Here is a 9,075-nt window from a genome sequence, read left to right as displayed (position 1 = left end):
AGCTACTCTGAGATTTTGAGTTGTTTTTGTTTGGCAGCCCAAACTGACACCAATGGACCTGAACGAGGTTCAACTGAAACCTTGGTATTTACTGTTGGGAGTATATGAACGTACACCATGTGGTAAAATGGGTGAGATTGCACTCTGCAGGAAGGAGAATTGTGAAGCAAAAAAAAATTGTGCTCATCTTGCATCACCCCCGATGCTGTAATGGTGTTAGCGGTGAAACTCACCTAGTTTCGTCTGCCTGGGAATAATTATGTGTATTTTCCCAGAGTCAGGCGCAGCAGCCTACTGTACTGTATGTTACTGCAGCCATTTCACAACTTTTCCGAGAAGAGAACAGGTTCACTTTTGGAAATATGTGCAAATACACGCTGGGTTTAATGGCTATAAGCTGACAGAAATGATCTTAACCATCAGGGATCCTGCTAAGCTTTAACAACGTACGGCCTGTTGGTTGCTACATATTTAACATTAGAGTAGCAACACCAAAAGACAACACTGTTCAGACCCGCAGTGGAACCAGTCATTAGAGAGTTGGAATGGCTCTTTGGTTGATGATGTCAGGAAAGTCTGCAATATGAATGTAAAGAGACGGAATCATGGACATGAGGAAGCTTCAGAATGTAATCAAGACAAAACTGTGTCTGAAATAAAAGCCTTTAAACTCATTCTTTGATTTCAAACGTTTCATTCTGTTTGTCATCTACAGGGAAGTCTCTCTGATGTATGGGGAACTGACTTTGGAATTCTCACCGGAATCCTCATGGACTTTGTACTGGTAAAAGTTTCTTGTTTAATAATGTGGTTCTTTCCCTGGAAAAAGAGTTAAGAACTGAACTACACACACACACTCACACACACACACTATGTATATTTATGTTCCCATGCAGTTGTGTTTTATCTCTCTCCATCTGTTAAAGCTTGAAGAAAGCTGGATTTGGCAATGTGATCATATAGTTGCATACGCTGCCTGTAAAACACCATGTTTAGATGGTGTGTAGTAGCAGTAGTAGAATCGTCACCAGTAACCCACACTCTTACCGCACATTTCATCATACACACACACACACACACACACACACACTCCAGTACATGATATGTGTACCACTATCATCTCATTCAACCTCTATATGGACACTGTGTGTATTACAGTACAGTACAGTGAGACAGAAACCTTTTAGTTTGGAGTATTTCACTCATGTTTTCCATCTCTAAACATGACTGTTATTGTTCCAACTCTGATGTTTTTACCCCCGTCTCCTTCTCTGACTCCTCTTTGTCCTCATCACTCCCCAAACTCTTCATCAATATTTCAGTTCTGGCCTTAATTGACTTTAACATCACAGCTTTGTTTCATCCTTTCATATTTTTCTCTTTGTTTTTTTTCCTCAACGTTTGTCCAATGTCTCCACGTTACACACACACACACGCGCGCGCGCAGATTTGTCTCCTTGACTTCTGAGGACAAAACAGTGACGTACTTTTACCTCTTGAACACCTTTAATATCAACTAAATGTCTGACCCTAACCTCTGAACAGGAGCGTTTGATGATGTTCCTCATTCAATAATAATAATAATAATAATACAACTAAATTGGCTAAAAATGTGTACATTTTGGTCATAAATATGTCTTATAAAATGGTTTGTGTTTTGAGGTCAGTCTCAAACAGTAGAACTTTCTGTTTGTCCCAATCTGAAATCTCCACAGTCTGGAAAATGAAATAAAATCAAACCAGTGAAGGTGTTAGGCTGGTGATGCAGGCTGGTGTTAGGAGTTGGACTGAAGTGGACTCCATGTTAACAAGGCAACATGGAGACGGGGGAGCTGCTACATTCATCATAATGAAGAGAAGCAGTCAGCTCCTAAATATCTGTCAGATTTGGTTTCTCCGAGGCCTATTGGTCCAATGTGTTTGTAGGTTTTATAAAGCGCTGGGTTTTGCTCTGCATTCAACGTCTTAATATGTTGAAGAAGACTTTTATCTTCCATCCTTCAGCTAAACCTGTTAGCCGATCAAAACGTCCACGTCCATGCCAGGAACACAGCCGGAATTATAGGAGTTTCAAACAGAGAATGAAGAGAGTGCAACCAAAAAATGTGACCTAGGCTTTGTATGCAATCGTTGGCGACCAATATCATGACTTTGCTAAAAGAGCTAAAACAAATTAGCTTAAAGATTATCAAATTAAAAGAATTGAAACCTAGCTAGGAAAAAAAAACTAAGATGGAAAAGCTATAGCCAGATAATATACCATATATATATAACAAAAATACCAACAACACATATAAGGTATGCTTAGATTTTAATCCAAAAACCTGAACCAAATTGCTGTATAATCAAATGAAAATGTAGCTACAGGTAAGTCAGGATGATCACCAACAGTTGACAAACAGTAACATTTCTACCAGAGCTAACTAAGTCTTTGTGTACGTTTTCCTTTCACTGGATTCATAGCAGCGCTCACTTCCTTCTTGTAAACCTTCCCTTTCGGTTTTACGACAATATTTTTTGTCACACACCGTCCTTGACCCTCTTCTCCACCCACTCCACCTTTACTGACTACTCTTTTCATCCACCTCCCCTTCCTTCATTTGAAAGCATGTTTTTAACATAGGCTAAAGGGTTAAATGCTGTTTGTACATAGTTGTTAGAAGCAGTTTTTAACAGGAGCTGGTTTTCCTCTTTTCCCTTTTTTATTGTTTGGCATTTGTAACGGTTTTGTCTTTGATTTTTCTTTTTTGTTTTGTATTTGAATGTCACTGTAAATGTTTAATTTCCAAAGCCATAATTTGTAGGTCACCAAACTCATCACAAAGTCAGATGTATGGCATCTTTTATTTCTCTGGCGACTTCTCTGACTCTGATTGTTCCTTTGGAGACCCTACTGGAGCCTAATGCCCCTGACAACATGACAGTAAGTCAGAATCGGTGTGACATCCCAGCCCCCCCCCTCCATGTTTAAGTGCTGAGCCTCTCAGGGGAGACACTGTAGGTTAAGGAGCACTGACATCCAATGCTGCTGCGCATGGAAAGGAGCCATGTTAGAGGTGGTTGGAGAATCTGATTAGAATGCCTCCTGGGTGCCTCTCACTGTAGGATGGGTTGACTGGTAGGAGACCCCATGGTACACCTTGGACATATCAGGGATAATGTGTTTCATCCCACATGGGAATACCTTGGAATTCCACAAGGAAACCAGAAACCCCCGGGGAGAGGGTTATCTGCCAGTGATTTGTTGATTTCATTGAACAGAAAGGGTTCACGTCTTATTTGGACGACCTGGTCACTCATGGGTTTGAGATCAGACCGTCTGTGTTGACATGTCCTTCAAATTGTCATGTTTGTTTCCTTCTAAGCACTGCATGCAGGTCTCTGTAGGTCAAATGTCATGTGACTAAAGGAATTATGTCAAAGAGATCAACATCAGAATGGGTGGATTTTTGACGCCAATGTGAATTGCCCTGCACGTTGTACGGAAATTGTCCAGAGTCTGTTTGGATGCCTTTCCCAAGGTACTGCTCCACACTATCTGTGTCTTAATAAAACCTAACCTGACAGATGTAAACACACCTCAGGTAAATATATGGTACGATGCTAAAGTAGCCTGCAGGGAGGGAAGATCTTATCTCAGGCTAAGTGATCATTTCAGACCCAGGTGGATCAAAGTGAACTAAATATCTGAAAGGTACATGAGTAGATATGTACCAAGAACAAGACAAACTAGAAAGAAAAACCAAAGCTCACACATGAACAAAGTGTGTCTTTGTGGAGGCAACCTTCATCAACTGGCAAAAAAAGAGAAAAAAATACTGCTTCTTTATTTGAGTTGTGGATATCAAACGGTGTTTATTTATGAGTTGTTTAAAGTCAATAGGCGTCATGTTGTCTGGGAATCAATAGGAAAGGTTGAAGGCTTCAGATGATCTTCTCTCTGTGGCATTAAGCTGCCCTCTCATCTCTCAGCAGCTTTCATCTGAAAACAAACAATGGCATCACCAGCAATTAGGGCTGTGATTATGACTGCCAAGGTAAAGAGGTGGGGGGCGCCGTTGCGGTGTGTGTGCAGTGTGTTAATCGGCTGCAGAGGTGAGATGACCGCAGTGTTGTCTTTGATGTGGTCCTCAGATGGACCACAGAAACCTGTCCTGTCACATATGTACGTACCCTGACGTCAAAGATACTTTGGTGCAAAGGTCCTAATTGAACAGCACGAAGCCCTGCTTTGAATTCCGTACATTTAGCTGTGGTTATCAAATATACATGTAGATTGTGTTTGTGTACAGACTCACTGTGTCAGAGTGAGAGTTGGGGAAAGAAAGTGTGATTTGTTATAACGCAGAGAGCGTTTTATGTAACAGTGCGGAGTAGATCAGAGAGCGGAGCATGACCTATTTTTTAAAGCTCTGAGGAGACAGTGTTTCTCTTCTCTGCACTGGAAAACCATGACTCCTGCTCCTCATAAACACTTTACAAAGCTGGGAGCCATAGAGTACTGACAAATCACCTCTTTTTCCAGACTCGGAGGAAGCAGCTCCTGGATGTGCCGTCCACCTGCCTGAATATCCAACATTCAGCACCTGACACGGTTATTATGGGACCTGTCAGCCTTTGTTTTTACAGTGCGAAGCAGGAACCTTGTCTTAGTTTCATTGTTCTCTAACACTGCTACAACACAGCATCACACTAGTTATTTAATCTAGATTTCAATCTGACTCCAGATCAGTCTGTATTTGTATCTAAGACTCTGAAACAGATTTGGATCAACAGGTCCAGATATCTGTCCATGTGCACCATGGTCTGGCCAGGGTCTGATTTTCATATTTGTCTTGATGATGTGTTTCAACCAGTAACTAAATAAATACTTTAAACTGGATGTGTTTACAACGAGCTGCTCTGTAGATTCACTCTGCTCTGATCCAAAGCTGTTCTGAATTAGTTCTCTTTAAATCTTAACCATTCTCAATCCTGACATAATCCATTTGCTGAGTCATTTTATCATCTGAGATGTGTCGGCCTTTTGGCTCCTGGAACAAGAAACGATACAAATCTCTTCCTTGTTGTTAATGCAACATTGCCAACCCTTTTTTTTTAAACCCATGGCACATACTTTACAGTGAGATTCATTGTGGCACCACCACATTAAATAAATAAATGCCAAAAGGTATATGTCTTTAAATACAATTATCTTTTAATTTAATCAGTTTACTCACTCAGTGTGAAACCTAGGCCTGTTTAGTTGAACACAACCCTGATATACTCACAGGAATTGAAGGAAGATAAACTGCTCAGTCGCCCTCTTTTTTTAGTTTTTAGAGCCATCTGCTTCCACCTAGTGAAAGATTATTTAATTGTCCTACATGTCACAAAGACAATAAAGACAAATAATAATCTAATAATATTTTTTGCTCCAATTAAGTGAAATTAAATAATTTTTCTAGGTACACTTGATGATCTGATGGCACACTGATGACTCCCATAATGTGATGCAGGTTATTCAAAATGTGTTTTTAGCACCACCTGGTGGTGGTTATGTAAGTAACTTATCAAGTCAGATCACCAGGAAGAAATCTTGATTCTCTGCTAAGTCATAACATTTGAACTACTACTAACAAGAAAGTTGAAAGAAAAGAACAGTCCATTATCAGCAGATCAGGAGGGGAGGGGCGAGGGCAGGGGAGGTGATTAATCAATCACACCTGTGAGCTGAAGAGGAGAGGGAAAGTCAGAGGGAGGTGGTTTGGAGGAGAACAAAGGAGAACAGCAGTGTGAAGTGAGGATATAACAAGAGGAGATCTTTCAAAGTGTAGAGGTGTAAAGAAAGTTGATGAAGAAGCCACCGTTTTCTGCCGTGAGCCAACAAACTGAATGAGACATGAGAAATGTTAAGTATTTTCCTTTGTTTTGAAATGTTTGACATGTGATATATGTTTCCAACTCAAACATCAAGAACCATTTATGAATGACACACTGAGCTGTGGTTCATGGCGTTCCTTATTGTTGTAGATTCATTACCAGTATGAGTTTGTTGTCTGTAACTCTGGTATTTCTTGTTGGATGGTCGGTCTTTGTCGGTTGGTTGAAATGAACAAAAGTCCGTCCCAGTCTTGCCTTTTGAAAGTGATATATCGAAGTTAAAAGCGATTTACCTCTACGAAATGTACTAGCACCGAGTTGTGGGGGTCACAGGGTGAGATGAGATCCACTGTTGTTGTTTGTCCCACTTACCACATATTGACAGTGGCGACACAATGTCGTTACCGAACACTTTTAGTGCGGACAATAAAAAAAAAAAAGATTTCTTAAAGTGCTCTTGGACACAACCGTGCTTTTTTAAACTTGTAGTTGCAGAGAGAAGACCACGCACTGACCACAGAGAGAGCCAGCTTATTCTCTACACACACACACACACACCACATTCTCACAGCCTAAGTGGTGATGAGATGGTGGGACTGGGCAGAATGCCAGACAGCTCTCTGCCTGAAGAGATAAACTTTTCTTTAATAATACAGCTGTGGTTGAAGTGAGGTCACTCTCTCTCTCTCTCTCTCTCTCTCACTCTCTCCCCCCTCTCTTTAACCCCTGTTAGTGATTCTAGAGCAGAGATATAAGTATCAATATGTGTATTTTAGTCACACTTACAGTTCTGTCATTCTTGATAAATCTCCATAGGGTTGGGGTATTTTAGGAATAGTAAAGTGTACAAATTACAACACAATGTTTACACAAGTAGCTAAAAGCCAAAAGGAAATCATTAATATAATTAGTGTAGGTTGAGTTTTTAATGAGCAACAGAAAAAAAAAAACAAATGTTTGTGTTGTTTTCACAGATTATCATTTTCTGCATTTCTTATAAAAAATCCCAGAAAACAATGTAGCAGCATTTGGAAAAAATAAAAAAACAAAATAAGACAAACTGTTAAGATTATTATTTATAAAGGAACCTCCCACTAATGACAGAATCAGTTTAAGTTCCTAAATGTATTTGAATTAATGAAAATCCCTAAGCCTCGAGCCTGGGCAGAAACTGCTGCTGAATGTGCATGACTTCCTGGGTTAGGGGTAGGACACAAGTTGTGGTCCTCAGAGGTGCACGTTATAACTTGGATGTGATTGAAGTCCAGGTTAAGTCATTATATCACATACAAACTAACTCCTAGCTGTTGATTGTGATTATTTCTCTTGTTTATCAGAGACCTTGTTTCCTCAGGAAACCCATCGTAGCAACTGGAGCCTGTTGTTGAGACTCGTACCTTCGCTCCGTTCTCATCCTCTCTGTTTCTCTTCCTGCCACCTCTGTACATCTCAGCCTCCATTCTTCTTCTTCTCCTTCTTCATCTGCGGTTACATAAAGTGGTGTGTGAAGCCCTGACTGTGTGGGCAGCACAGAGGAGGAAGGCCTGGCCACTTGTGTGAACTTTCATTCACTGCGTAGCTTTTTCAAGTTCAGCATCCCTCAAACCTCCTCAGCCCAGCTCACTGTGTCAGAGTACCAGGCTATTTATGAACCCACCTCCATCGCCGCACACATAAACATCTCAACACCTTCTGCCGCTTAAATATTACGGTCCCTACTGAGCTCTAAAGTGCACACAGTGAAGTGGTGTAGTGGAGGGCTTCTTTATGGACTTCTTACATTCACCTCGTTCTGTCAATACATGTTTAGCTCCTAATTTACCCTCTGATAAACTGCATTGGGGGTAAACCTCCTGTAGTTCACAATGATTGGTTGAAGGTTTTTTTCTTCTAAACCAGGCGTGGACAAACTTTTTGACTGGACACAATTGTCCTAATAAAAGGCATGTAAAGAAAATGCTTCTATCATTTCCTATGCCATCTATTGGGGAAATGTGGTTATTGCAGGTAGTATAATGATAATATAAATAAATTATATAATTTGGAAAAATCCGGTGGGCCGGATTAAAAAGATGAATGGGCTGCACCCGGCCCCCGGGCCTTAGTTTGTCCATGCCTGTTCTAATCAGTGGTTCTATTCTTCTTTGGTGAATCTTTAGACATGGACACTGGTCTTTGGTTCAGTGGAACTATGAGCTATAACAGGGGTCCCTGACCCCTGACCCCTGATCTGTATGGTGATGTTGGGGCAGTCGGTCAGTAACATTGTTTTCCACTTATTCTGTAAGTGACATACTAAGTCATCATATGTCACACTACAAAATCTACAATAAGCCAAAGAACGGCATTGGAATTGAGATTTTCTGAGTGATATTTTTCTGCTACAGTTCAATAAACTGGTCATTTTAACTTTAATATTGAAAAATATTGTTTAAACATTTTAATTAAATAATACAGTGTGTATCAAATAGCTCCAAATGATGATTCAAAATGTTTTTAAACTTCCTGACTGAATAAAGACACTAATTAGCTGCACCTGTGCTGATTAGTGTCACCTGAGGTCATTTCTCTCTGTGGATTTACTCCACTTCCTCTCTGTGACTCCGTGTTCATTTATTTGTCTTTTCTTTCACACTAACAGGTCTGGTGCTTTGCTCCTGGGGACATGGATGGACATGACTCTACTTTAACATGTGAGTACTGTTTATTCACACTTGTTTAAATGAAGGTCAGTAGGACCACTGGGAGTTTTTATTAGAATGTGGAGTCCTGTTTTCAAGGTGCTTTAAACTGTATTCACTATTGAGTTTATAGGTTGATTCTCCTTTTTTATCTTAGAAGGGAGTCACAATAATCATTATTCTTGGATTAGGTCTATGAAGGGGTTCATACTGAGATGAGATGATGGTTTTCTCCACCTGTTTCCCAAAGTTCCAGGCTGTTTCCACTGTTCCATACAAACTCCTGTTTAGCTCTCGCTGAAAAGCCAAAGCTCGTAGCTTCCAGGCAAACGTAACGACGTACTGTAAGCCTCTAAATCTCAGCAGGCCCACGAGATTTAATTTTGTAAATGTCACACACACACGCTGCATACTTTAATGCCATATACTGTGCGAGATCTTTGACCTACGCAGTACATTAGCATAAGTCACACTGGTCCAAGTCATTCACTGTTTACTCACGTGAATAACGCAGGTTTTTTTTTTTTTCTCC

General features: G+C 40.4%; 1 protein-coding gene across 7 annotated transcripts in view; it reads left to right on the top strand.

The window, feature by feature from the left end:
- Nucleotides 1-741: 741 nt before the first annotated feature.
- Nucleotides 742-9,075, top strand: part of il1rapl1a (interleukin 1 receptor accessory protein-like 1a) — a 186,791-nt gene continuing 178,457 nt past the window's right edge. For 4 of the 7 annotated variants that reach the window (XM_017040080.2, XM_025064071.1, XM_017040081.2 and 1 more), the window contains exons 1-2: nt 5,678-5,890; nt 8,504-8,555. The gene's annotated coding sequence lies outside the window, so the exon portion shown is untranslated. Of the gene's footprint in view, nt 785-5,677; nt 5,891-8,503; nt 8,556-9,075 lie in introns of those variants that run through there. The other 3 variants (XM_025064072.1, XM_017040083.2, XM_025064074.1) reach the window with 3 other exon arrangements.

This window comes from Cynoglossus semilaevis, chromosome 16 (genome assembly GCF_000523025.1).
Source record: "Cynoglossus semilaevis isolate Cse_v1.0 chromosome 16, Cse_v1.0, whole genome shotgun sequence".
Taxonomy (NCBI): Eukaryota; Metazoa; Chordata; class Actinopteri; order Pleuronectiformes; family Cynoglossidae; genus Cynoglossus; species Cynoglossus semilaevis.
This window is presented reverse-complemented; position numbering and strand designations above follow the sequence as displayed.